This window comes from Taudactylus pleione, unplaced genomic scaffold (genome assembly GCF_031769625.1).
Source record: "Taudactylus pleione unplaced genomic scaffold, aTauple2 ptg000178l, whole genome shotgun sequence".
Lineage (NCBI taxonomy): Eukaryota > Metazoa > Chordata > Amphibia > Anura > Myobatrachidae > Taudactylus > Taudactylus pleione.
The window spans coordinates 8809112-8823010 of NW_028284580.1; positions in this window are offsets into that span (position 1 = coordinate 8809112).

A 13899-nucleotide genomic window follows, 5' to 3' on the forward strand; every position below is an offset into this window, starting at 1 on the left:
TAGTTGTTTTGGGTAACTTCTCCTTTTTATCTCTCTTCAAGGCGTAATATTTCTCCCACTAAATGTGGTATGTTTCCTGGGTACTGCACAAAAAAAGCAGAAAGTAGGGATATTTGTTTTCCCACCTTTTTATTCATAAGACCATGTGTGTATTTATAATGGATGCAGGGTGTGCACATGGGCACTGGGTCCAAGAAGGACAACAATACACTCCCTGCACTCGTTCATGCCACTTACCCCTCCATCAGCACTGCAAAAATCACTGGTAAAATGGCACAGGTGCCATTTCCCAAAGATCTTTCTATGTGCAGTTCTGAAATCACTGGAAAAATGGTACTTGCACTATGTTCCTTTAGATCTTCAAATATGCAGTACTGAAATCACCAGGAATATTGCATGGATGCCATGTTCCTGGAGACCAGCGCATGCACAGTAGACTCTGGCACAGTACTATAGTTTACTTGGGACATGCACCGGAGAGAGTGAACCACAAGAAGACTACACATGGGCCCCATTTTCAGTTAAACCACCCCTGCATAAGACTGCTATTGTGCTTTACACATCTTGTGTGGTGAGTGCATAATCCGAGTGTATAGTAGTAGAGCAAGTAACCATTTTTAAACAGCATTTGATAAAACCTCTGATTGTAATGCAAGAGTTTGTGCTCTAGACAGCAACTGTTTCATAACTCTGCTTGCAAATGGTTTGCATACCAACACTTATGACTGTTAAACTAACAACAGATTGTATAACATTATTGTTTAAAATTAGGCCTCAGGGTTACAAAATTATTCCTGAATATGTTTCAGAATCATAATACCATATGTAACGTAAGTTTGCCAGTTTTCATTTTTGTAATAAAATAAGACTTACTTTTATTAACAGAAAATGTGCGCTTTAATTTGGTGGTGAATATTTTATCCAGAACAAGAAATTTATGAGCCTACAATACTGTTGTAGTTATCACACCATTTGCCATTTGTAGAACTTTTTAAAGTTTAATCTGCAGTTTGTGGCTTCTTATTTATTCCATTTTACCCTATGAGGCATTTAGTGGTCTTAAAAAAAATATTTCCAAAACTCAATTGGTTCAATCTGTTCAACAGCAAAATATAGGGCCAAATGTAATAGGGTGAGAGCTTAGAAAATGTGAGAGTTTTCTCACACTTTTTTCAATCGGCAAATGTAATAGAGTCCAAGATATGCAAACTCGCATGTTGTTCAGACTCAAAAAACTCTCACGATGTAAACTCTCATCCAGATGGTTTCCCATTCCCAACTCGACCAATGTAACAGTGTGAGAGTTTACTACTAAACTCTCACATTTTCTAAACTCTCACCCTAATGCATTTGGCCCCTAGTTTTGATTGTCAGTACTAATCACAATTGTAGAAGAACACTTACTTTTAATGAACTACTACTGATGTCATTGAATATGTACTGAATTTAAGTTGCTACCCTCTAACTATCCTGGTTGGTGTTGCAAACACAGCATGTACAGTATCTGTATTCTAGAACTTTGTAGTATTAAAATATAGCTAATACATCTAATTGAAAACCATAGCAATACAGTAAATGCATAAATTGGCCTGATTTATCAAAACAAATATGTAACTGGTTGTGAAGAGTGGGAAACATGAAACTTCCTTTTAAAGATAGGTAGGGCAGCCACTGACTTACTGATGGGGGAATTCTATTAGATATGGTAAAACAATAAGGGGTAAATTAACTAAAGTGAGAGTTTTTAGAATTTGAGATGTTGTCCATAGCAACCAATCAGATTTTAGCTATTATCTTCTAGAAGGCGCTAGTTAAGTGATAAGTAGAATCTGATTGGTTGCTATGGTCAACATCTCCACTTCTAAAAACTCTCACTTTAGTAAATATACCCATAAGTTTTCACATGAAAACTTATTGAACCCTTCATCAAAACAAGACCCTTATCGGGTATCTGCCCATTTTCGCAAATAACTTTTTGGTGGGTGATCTGAGAAAAAAATGCAAATCTGCCTGCACTCCAAAAAAAGGTAAATTAAGCTAGTGTGTTAGGACAGAATTTACCCTTTAGATTTGCTCCTATTGTGATCGTTTACTAAGTTTGGAATAATGGCAATAACACTATTTTTGTGCCTAAAGATCATATTGTCCCTCCTGCTATACAGTAAAGACATCAAAGTTGAGTACTACTTGGGAATGCCAGTTCATTAGGTATATATGGTGTACAGACACAGCTATGGGAAACATGTCTCTACTTGTCTGTTGTTTTTAAATTGAATGGAGAAGGAAAGACTGTCTTGTCTGTGTAGTAAGGATCCCTGTGGTGGGCTTTTCCTTTGGTCATTCTTTTCATTGTCGTGCGCAGGGAATAAATTACTCTAGAGACACATAGGATGTTTTGTAGTTTATATGTTGTCTACTATTAGCTACATGCAGTGAAATTTGCTTTTAGGCAGTTATTAAGACTGCCTGGCATTTACTGTGCTGTCATCCTTTTGTTGACTTGTCTTGTTTATTTGTCAACCATTTCTGTGTTTAATCTTTTATGCTATAGGAGAAACACATGATTGTTATCATTACCATCAAGAGGAGCAAATAGGTATATTATTTGCATTTGTTTCATTTTCTCCCGGCTCTTTGCATGTGAAAGTCTAAGAATAAGATTATTAATCTAACTTCTAGAACCTATATACCACTACATGTGCATTGCAATATGTTACAAATAATACCAGCTAAAATATATTTTAAGAATATTTACAATATTTTTTTAAATAGTATTTATATTAAAAATGTTAAATACAGAAAAAGAGAAGCAATAATATAGTTTCACAACAAAATCAGATAAGCTGAGGGTACAAGCTCACAATAAACAATAACCATTGAACATAAAGGCATCTTAAACAGTTAATATATACAGTATATAAAAGAAAAAAGAAACACATTCAGTATTAGACTAGTCAAAAGAAGACACATTTTGGAGTGTGTTCTTCAGGGAATAAGGAGAGAAGGAAAGAAGAAAAGGAGAATAAAAAAAAAGCCAAAGGAGGTAAGGGGGTCCTGCTGTGTCATGGTACAGGTGTTCCAAATGAAATCAGTTTTAAATGGTTTGTAAAGGCAGTTTGGCCTCAAAGTGGTCTATGGAGACCAAATTTTAAAAAAGTGATCAGGAGTGTCATGAAGAGTGGCTGTGATGTGCTCCATATGGAAAATAGACCAACCAGGGTTATTGGTGGCTGGAAAATAGGGATTAGTAGTGTTTCCAATGTTAAGCAATTTGACATTTAGCGGCATTTAAGATTTGTTTGATAAGTTTTGATGAAGGCTTAGGCCTGTGGGATGGGTTGGGGAAGAATAGAGTTGAACGGGGAGGCTGGAATGTGGATGCCAGTGTGAGGCTAGTTCTGAGAGCTGTAACTCTACCTTCGATGTGTCTGGACTCCGCAGTAGCATACGTTACTAGAAGAAGCAAGCAGACTGACATACAACCATGGTTGGAGAGCAAATCAGACACAGACAACGATGCAGGTTTTACATCACAGCACTACGTAGACCGCTCTGAGGAACAGTACAAGTGCGGCTTTATTTATACCAATCTGGAACAGGTTAGTCACCATGAGTCAGCTATGTGCACACACAACTTGTTTGTGCACCCCAATACTGGCTGGACATACTGATAAGAAAAGCATATGACATTATGACGCATGTTCTTGTAATATCTTGGAATCTTCTGTCTCGCCTGCCATCTTGTTATGTCCTTTTGGGTGGTCATCCTAGACTGTCTCTTTAATAATGCTTATCTTCTTCACTCCAGACTGACTGGTGAATAACATGTTTTTCTGAAACTTCAGACTTGCATAACTCTTGAAATCTTTCTTAAAGCGACATACACATTGGTTAGTGTTTTTTTGGGGGGGGCCTCACGTCATTTAAAAAAAAAACATTTATCTATTTTTTACAAGTTTTAATACACAAGCAGCAAGCACATATCTCACTGATATGTGCTGGCTGCTAGCTCGGGAGAGATTTGCAGAGAGAAAACACTGCAATCTAGGGTGAGTAATCTCCTGCAAAACGAGTTACTCGGGAGAGATATCTCGTTCTGCATCACCATCGGCAAACTCGTTTAGCCTCAAATCGCCTGTTGGTAAATTTGGTAAAAGAAAAGGGATTAAATCACCAGAATTTTGGCGAGGTCCAGGGAGATAAATCACTTTGAAAATCGGGACCATCTCGAATCTTAGTAAATTTACCCCCATGAGTCAGATGTAATGTTCCATAAATGTATTTTTTTTCCATTTGCTTTACATTTAAAAAGTGTATCTAAATGCTTGGCATTACTTTTGTAACTGAGGAACGAGAAATGACAGGTCAGTACATTTATTGAATATCAATAGCTTGTATGTGATCATATGTGATACAAATGTCTTTGAAAAACTAGACAATAAAGAGATTTGACTTAAAGGTCAACAACCTTTACACATCATCATTACCCCTTTCACAGCTACACTGTAGTCATTTATAAAAACAAACAGACTTAATAAGGCCTAAGGGGATTATATATATATATATATATATATATATATATATATATATATATAACTCACTTGCATCATGCTGAGTTGATTCTAGCAGTACACTTGAGGAGTGTTATGCCACATTGGGTTTAGACACACCCAACCAGTGGATCTAAAAGTTAAGTGTACTTACTCATCACATGCTCTACTAGCCGAGTATTGCATTGTGGTTCTTCTGGTTAACATTAGGACTGTGACTCAGTCACATGATGATATACCCCTGATGAAGTCCCGTCAAAGGGACGAAACGCGTTGGGTTTCATCTGTTTCTGTGATTTTACAAATTAATGTAAGCTCCAAATGGAAATCATAGTTTTTATAGAATAAATATTTTCATTTTTAATACTGTTGTGGCAGTGTTTTATCTACTACTGATAGTGGCCTATTGGCGCTCTTTTGGGGTGTATTTTTGGTGTGAGGGTTTCTTTCAGCACCATCTGAAGGAAGGAACGTATATCCTGGATAATTGAGTTTAATATCACATTAAAGATCAACAGAATTTTTAACTCCAAAACATCTGTGAAAAGGAGAGGATACCTACTGTCTTCCTTTATGTCTAAGAACTGATTATTGGAGCACTACTATTGCCATTTCTTATCTAAAACGTGGACTTTTTCCTGTTATTATCAACTGTTTTATAATACATACAAACTTATACTGTTTCAGTGAGAGCCCCTTCTCTTCTTTTGTGGTGTTTTATCTATTGTATATCTGTCTAACAGAGATATATAGAGAAAGGTGCAGCCACGTAATTCTGAGTTTAGATTTTTCTAAATCTCTTTTGCTATTGTTGAAAAATTAGCACAATGTAAGGGCATTGTGTCTATATATATATATATATATTAGGGATGTGCAGGCTCGGTTCTACTCGGTTCCGTTCGGTTCTTTTTACCGGATCTTTTTGGGTTTCAGCTGTCACGAGTTTTGGATAGCCAATAAGATTCGGTAAAAAGAACCGAACGGAACCGAGTAGAACCGAGCCTGCACATCCCTAATATATATATATATATTGAGGCCTATTATATTGCCGCTCACAACTGATTGAGCATTTCTGAAGTCATGGTACTATGGGCTCATAATATTTTTGTTTGTTCAGCTTCGGTGATATTTTCCAGGAGTGTACCTTATTTGGGAATCAGTATGTAATGTAGGCGGCTGATTGTACCTGACAGGGCCACATAATGGATTTGTTGTAACCCACCAGTAGCCTTTCTTGTTTGTTCCTCTCTTTACCTGTCAATCTCCTCTTTTTTTATTGGTACCTTCTCCTGTAAGACAGTTTGATCTCTGTGCACAAATGCTCAACACAAGATTTTAAAGTTCTATAACATCAAGAAAAACTTTTGTTCACTTAATGTTTACATTAACAAAACATCTATTTGGTAAATGTATTAATCATAGAGCTTTTCTATGAGTAACATGTTACAATATTGACAAGCTCTGTAAAAATGTAACTGCAACTAATGTAATGAATAAATTCCATCCAGGACTATCCCATTGTGAAAACATTTCATGACTTCTTAAATAATATACCACTGACAGCTTTACAACTGCTAAAGACATCTAAATGTCATTACAAATTATAAGCTTCAGTGATAACAATAAAACCATAGTTTATAGCTAAATCCTATAATACAAAGGGGTGTTGAAAAGATTGTGCCCCGAATTTTAAAGGTTGTATATATAATAACCATGTACTGTACACTAAAAGTCAATAAATAATTATGTCACTTTATAAAGGCTGGAGTTTCTGTACTTTGATTAAAACTTCCAAGGCAATTTACTATATCTGTGATACTTTACAGTACATGGTGTGTTATAATAATTTATATCACTTACTATCTCTGGAGGAAAGGCCCCCATACATATGCGACGGATGGTAGCGATGCAGCGATCCTGCGACCCGGCATCGCAAGATCGCTGAAATCCAACATGTTGGATGTCACAGATATGCCGATAACAATCAAAAAATTATCGTGATTGGCAGATCGGTGAATTGTAATATGTAGAATTTCACCGATCCTGCGACGGATCATGGAACATCGATGGCCGTCGGTCGACATTTCTGACTGTCAGATCATGTTTCTGATCCCATGGCTACATCACGATGATCCGTCGCAGATGTATGGGGGCCTTAAGCTTTCTCCTGTTTTAATCGCATTTAGCCAAGTCACTTCCTATCAGCCATCTACAACACAATGTAACTAAGAAATCCACAGAGGTTGCTTACAATGTAATATTTATGGATTATTTATTCATTAACATTTACTTATATAATGGTGCGTATTCTGTTGCGCTTGATAGTTGGGATGACATTCTAGTTGCCATATCGATTCTGCACAAGCCACAACTTCCAGACATAACTCATATGATATAACAAAGTCAAAAGGCATTACTTCTAAAGTTCTAAAGTAAGGTGCATAGTGTTATAGGTTATGTCATAATGTCATAATGTATTTTGTTCCCTCTAATAATTTTGGAGGCAGTAATATGACCGCCAGCTGGTTGGTTTTATACTGTGAAATTATTACAAATATTAATGGGTTTATTTATTAAGTAGTAAAATGCCCTTTCTATAAAGGGCTACCACAGTGATAGATATTAGTTAACTCTCCCAAGCGATAACCTTCCCACTGAGTCTGAGTTGGACTGGAAGGTCCTGCCCAGAGGATACAGCACAGGTGGGGTTGTGGAAGCCAAGAAGGCCAGTGAGCCTGGAGGCCAGTGGTGGCAAGTAGGCCTGTGTCCATACCTTCAGGACGCAGAAAGGACATTGAGACCTTGAGAATGTGTGCTGTCCTTATAGATAGAGTTGAAGTGAGATAGTGCAGTGACAATATTAAAGCACCCGCATGTTTTTGTTAACCTGGACAAGCTTTGTGACCCTTATTTTGACACTGCACCACTGACCACTCTACTGAGTAAGACACCCCATATCGCCAATATATATATATATATATATATATATATATATATATATATATATAGGGAGAGAGAGAGAGGTGCATAAATATTGGGACATTGACAGAATTTTCATATTTTGGCCCATATTCACCACCACAATTGCTTTGAAATGAAACAAACAAGATGTGATTTAACTGCAGACTTTCAGATTTAATTTGAGGGTAATTACATCCAAATCAGGTGAACGGTGTAGGAATTACAACGGTTTCTATATGTGCCTCCCACTTTTTAAGGGGCCAAAAGTAATGGGACTATCAACTCGAAAGCTATTTCATCGACAGGTGTGGGCTATTCCCTCGTTATTTCATTATCAATTAAGCAGGTAAAAGGTCTGGAGTTGATTCTAGGTGTGACATTTGTATTTGGAATCAGTTGCTGTCGACTCTCAATATGAGATCCGAAGAGCTGTCACTGTTAATGAAACAAGCCATCATTAGGCTGAAAAATCAAAACAAACCCTTCAGAGAGATAGCAAAAACATTAGGTGTGGCCAAATCAACTGTTTGAAACATTCTTAAAAAGAAAGAACGCACCGGAGAGCTCAGCAACACCAAAAGACCCGGAAGACCACGGAAAACAACTGTGGTGGATGACAGAAGAATTATTTCCCTGGTGAAGAAAAACCCCTTCACAACAGTTGGCCAAATCAAGAACACTCTCCTGGAGGTAGGTGTATATGTGTCAAAGTCATCAATCAAGAGAAGACTTCACAAGAGTAAATATAGAGGGTTCACCACAAGATGTAAACCATTGGTGAGCCTCAGAAACAGGAAGACCAGATTAGAGTTTGCCAAACAACATCTAAAAAAGCCATTACAGTTAACAACTTCCTATGGACAGTTGAGACAAAGATCAACTTGTACCAGAGTGATGGGAAGAGAAGAGTATGGAGAAGGAAAGGAACTGCTCATGATCCAAAACATACCACCTCATCAGTGAACCATGGTGGTGGTAGTGTCATGGCGTGGGCATGTATGGCTGCCAATGGAACTGGTTCCCTTGTATTCATTGATGATGTGACTGCTGACAAAAGCAGCAGAATGAATTCTGAAGTGTTTCAGGAAAATATTATAAGCTCATATTCAGTGAAATGCTTCAGAACTCATTGGATGGCACTTCAAAGTGCAGATGGACAATGACCCGAAGCATACTGCAAAAGCAACCAAAGAGTTTTTTAAGGCTAAAAAGGGAAATGTTATGCAATGGCCAAGTCAGTCCCCTGACCTGAATCCGATTGAGCATGCATTTCACTTGATGAAGACAAAACTGAAAGGAAAATGCCCCAAGAACAAGCAGGAACTGAAGACATTTGCAGTAGAGGCCTGGCAGAGCTTCACCAGGGATGAAACCAAGCGTCTGGTGATGTCTATGCGTTCCAGACTTCAGGCTGTAATTGCCTGCAAAGGATTGGCAACAAAGTATTAAAAAGTGAAAGATGATTTAGGATTGTTTAGTTTGTCCCATTACTTTTGGCCCCTTAAAAAGTGGGAGGCACATATAGAAACCGTTGTAATTCCTACACCGTTCAGCTGATTTGGATGTAATTACCCTCAAATTAAATCTGAAACTCTGCAGTTAAAGCACATCTAGTGTGTTTCATTTCAAAGCCATTGTGGTGGTGAATAGAGGCCAAAATATGAAAATTCTGTCAACGTCCCAATATTTATGCACCTGACTGTATATATATATATATATATATATATATATATATATATATATATATATATACACATACATACACATATATATTTAAATTAAAATTTTTATGTTTTTACATTTTATAATATAATTATTATTATTATTATTATTATTATTATTATTATTATTATTATTATTATTATTTATATTATTATTTTTAAATGAAATCAGAATCCCAAAGTAGGGTTCCCAGTTCCCCTGAATACATGTGAAGCTCAGTGATGCACCAAAGACTGGGTGAAGCAGAAAGGCTTAACCACTGCCAGCAATATCACCAGGAATCTCAGTATCACTCAGCTCCTATGGAGATATTGGGCAGGATGCATCAAAGGGAGAAATGCTGTCAACCCTGAAATGTGAGTTTGACCACAATTCTCATATGCACCAAGCCGGTGTACTCCAGGGCTTAGTTGCAGTGGGTAATGCCATCTCATGATTGGCGTTACCCTATAGTATCCTAAGGGCTTCTATCAGGAGAATGCTGTGAGAGTGATCGAATCTCTCCCAGCACCCCTTGCGGTGTTGAAGCAGGATTGCTGTTTGGCCTGAAAGGCTTAGTAGACAGTGGTGCTTGAAATGTGGTGTTGAAGCAGGATAGCTGTATGGCCTGAAAGGCCTAGTGGACAGCGTAGCTAGAAACATGGTTTAGAAGCAGGATAACAGTATGGCGTGGAGGGCTCAGCAGACAGCGATGCTTGAACTGTGGTATAGAAGCAGAATAGCTGTATGGCCTGCAAGGCTCTGTAGACAGCGATGCTTGAACCGTGGTATAGAAGTCTGATAGCTGTATGTCCAGGAGGGCTTAGTAGACAGCGATGCTTGAACCGTGGTAAAGAAGCAGGATAGCTGCATGACGTGGAGGCTCTGTAGACAGCGATGCTTGAACCGTGGTATAGAAGCTGGATAGCTGTATGGCCTGGAGGGCTCTGTAGACAGCGATGCTTGAACCGTGGTATAGAAGCAGGATAGCTGTATGGCCTGGAGGGCTCAGTAGACAGCGATGCTTGAACCGTGGTATAGAAGCAGGATAGCTGTATGGCCTGGAGGGGCCTGCAGACAGCGTTACTTGAAACGTGGTATAGAAGCAGGATAGCTGTATGGCCTGGAGGGCTCTGGAGACAGCTTTGCTTGGACCCAGGGTACTTGGGTCACTTAAAAGCCGGTGAGCAGAATACACGCAGCATGTAGAAAATATAACTGGAAGTCTGGATGCACAGATAGCAAGTTGCATAACCAAAAGTTCCTCATGAAAACTCTATAGCCGACAGGGTGGCGACAGTCCAGGAAGTTCAAATAGGATCAGCTGCCAATCAGGCAACACTAGGAGGAAACATGTGAAATCCTCTGACATCTGGGTCTCCTAGCAACCAGCAACCTAGAAGCATGGTCAGGAGCAGGAGGAATACTGGCAGGAGACAAGTCCTGGACTGGACTTGTAACAGTAACTCAAATAGATCAATGGACTAGAGGTCAAATTTTCATAGAGATGGTAAAAATTTTGCTTTACTGTTGCTGGGCATACATGTCTGTCAGACCAACAGGCTTAGTACATCTCCCCCACTGTGAGATATGTCCCAGTGTGTGGCTACGTTATCTGCATTCCTCCCCTGGGGAGGAGACATTTCCCCATTCCTCTCCTTTGAAACAACAGAGTAAATGTCTGTCAGTCTGCAGCCGCAGCTCATACACTGCCATCGGACAGACATGCTGTATGATTCCACATGTTCGACCTATGAATATTTCCAAATGGTTGCACAAATACATAGTGTAATTATCTGGGAGAACCACGGATAATTACGGATAATTGTATAATGTATGCCCAGCATATGGAATATTTACACACAAAGCTACTTACAAACATGGGATTTTTATTTTGCTTACAGGGGAAAAGTGTAACAAAACATATTTTGTAGTCAGGATATATACAGTTTATTTTAGTCATTTTTCTACAAGTCAGTTTGTAAATGTATACAATAATGCTGAAAACACGCTAACATATGATACCTAGAGTAGCAAATATTCTAACAAGAACTTTGAAGGCCACAGTGGAGAAGGGTTCCATGTGAACAGCAGTTGAACATGGGTCAGTCGGTCCTAAGTTGTTTTATAGGAGTTCCAAATGTTCCACATATCATGTTAACCTTTGACATCAGAAAATGAAAAAAGCTAAAATGTCCCATCACTGAACACCACTATTGAAATGTTGAAAGTAGTAAGTCATTAATACAGCAGCACAGGGGGTTCATGGCTTCCAGCACTATCCTTTCATCTTAATTCACCTGTAAATAGGAGCCCCAGGGTGTTTCCCATGGTTTCCATAGCTTCCCATCTAATGTCTCTATGGATGCAAGAAGAAAGGCACTGAGTATGTTATGTGACATTTTTCACCTTGGCAGTATAATTATGGAGAATTTATGTTGCCCCAGTTGGTTGTGTCACTTGGGTTTGTTTTGAGAAATTTTCTGTGTAATTGAATTATTGTCAGTGATAAAACTAGTTTGTCGACAACACACTACATCCTGTTCTGTTCCATGTTTTTCCTGAAAAAAGTTAAGGATGAGCTATTTTAGGTACTTAAACGGTATAATCAAAGCTCTGTGATAGTGTTTCTCTCATTGCTATTTTATGAGCTCATCTAATACAGCACGTATACAGCCCCTAAAGGCTGTCTGCTGCAAGCTTGTCATTGCTTTACATTACTTCTGGAAGCACCCTGAGGCAACCACAACTGCGGTGATGTGCATTGTTATATTATTTGTCCCAGTCACAGCAGCCTAATCACATGCAGGAAATTTGCTAAACTCAAGTGGATACATTCTGCTTGTAGCAGTTGTGAGTTTAAATAGTCTTTCGGAATGCTCCATTGGTGATGATTATTTCTTCCCTTATTTAGACAGACATTTGAATCATCACAATTCTTCTTACTTACAATTTAAAACAATTTAAAAAAAATATATAAGTGGACTTTTAGGGGTATATTTAATAAAGAACGGATTTTTACAAGTGGAGTTGTTGCCCATAGCAACCAATCAGATTTTACTTATTTATCTAGCACCTTCTAGAAGATAATAGCTAGAATCTGATTGGTTGCTATGGGCAACAATTCCACATGTAAAAACCCGCACTTTAGCAAATATACCACATAGAGTCTGATTCTGAGTGCTGCGTCCACTTTAGCGTCTTTTGCTGTAGTACTGTTCTTGCAACTTTATTCTATTGCTAGCAGCAGCCCTTCCCTTGGTAGACAAGCCTGCATAAGAATGTGTAACGGCTGAAATGCTCACTTTGAGAGTCTTTAGATACTGTAATATAGCTTGATGCAGCTTTACACGCCAACATCGGGCACACCATTGGTCACACTAACCTTATGGTAGGTGCCTCCAATATGAGCAATTAATCATCTGTGTATGCAACCACTTCAGAGACACCATAACACGGACCATTTTTTGCCTCTTAAGAGCCACCTCCTAGTTACCACCCAGGAATGCCTAGCACATACCCAATACATTTGTGATATTGTGCATCTCAGTCACAAATAGCCTCTGCGGGAAACATGCACTGTACAAGTTTTTAGGGATTTTTGTGCACACGCAGTAGCAAAAAAATCACCTAACTCCACGAGCATCGAGATTGCTTGCATCAGAATTAGCCCTATAATCACAGAAAAAATAACAGTTAACAACTTTTTTGCAGTGAAACTAGATTAGCTTTTATTAAAGTTACAAAAAATGTGAACTGTTAAATCAGTAAAAAGTGACAGAACATCACATTAAATACATTAATACTATTACCATAATCAAATAACCCATAATTAGTTTGAATGGTGCGAACACTTAGTTGGCATGACTGTATACACAAAGGAGAGTCCAAAACATCACTTTGTGATTAACTTCAAAGGAAAGTGATTTCTGTTGCCAAATTGACTTTTAAATATGAACATCTCGTTTTACAGTGTTTGGCATTTTTATGTTACTCGTCACTTTTTGTAAAGATCGAGATGTCACAATCAAATAACAATGTAGAAGAAAAGTAAAAAGGAAATCCATGAAGAAGGTTAAGAAATAAATATGATTGAGCTGTACAGATTTAAAGAAAAGCTGTAAAATGCTTGTAAAGAGAGTCTTTGTATGAATGAGCATCATTCTAAGTAATGATAAATGTGCCTACACTCTTAAGTAAAATTTTTACCTGTAAAGAAATATTGAGGTTGGTTAAAAATTGCATATTTGTAAAATAACACAATCCTATTCACATACATACTGTAACTCACCAATGGATTTGAGACTATGATACACCACAGGTTACCTAATGAGACCCTATATGCTCCTCTCCAGTAGACCTTCAGAAAGGGATTTTTTTCACACATTGTATCATAACGGGGTGGTTTGGGAACTAATAGTGGCCATGGAAATTTTTATAGTAATAGCCTCACGCGTTGGTCATCAATTCAACTATAGGTGGTATCAACACCAAAGTAGGTGGGATTAGTACACCTGTGTGGAAGCTGTTGGTTTCAATATGCATGGTAATTTAGTGGTCCAAACATTCCAAATAGCCCCCCCACAAGACTGTACTGTCCCAAAAACCTCCAGCAAATAGACAGAGATGATCCTCCCCCCCAATATCAAAAATATCCTCACCTCCACCCAGTGGAGCCCAGAAACAG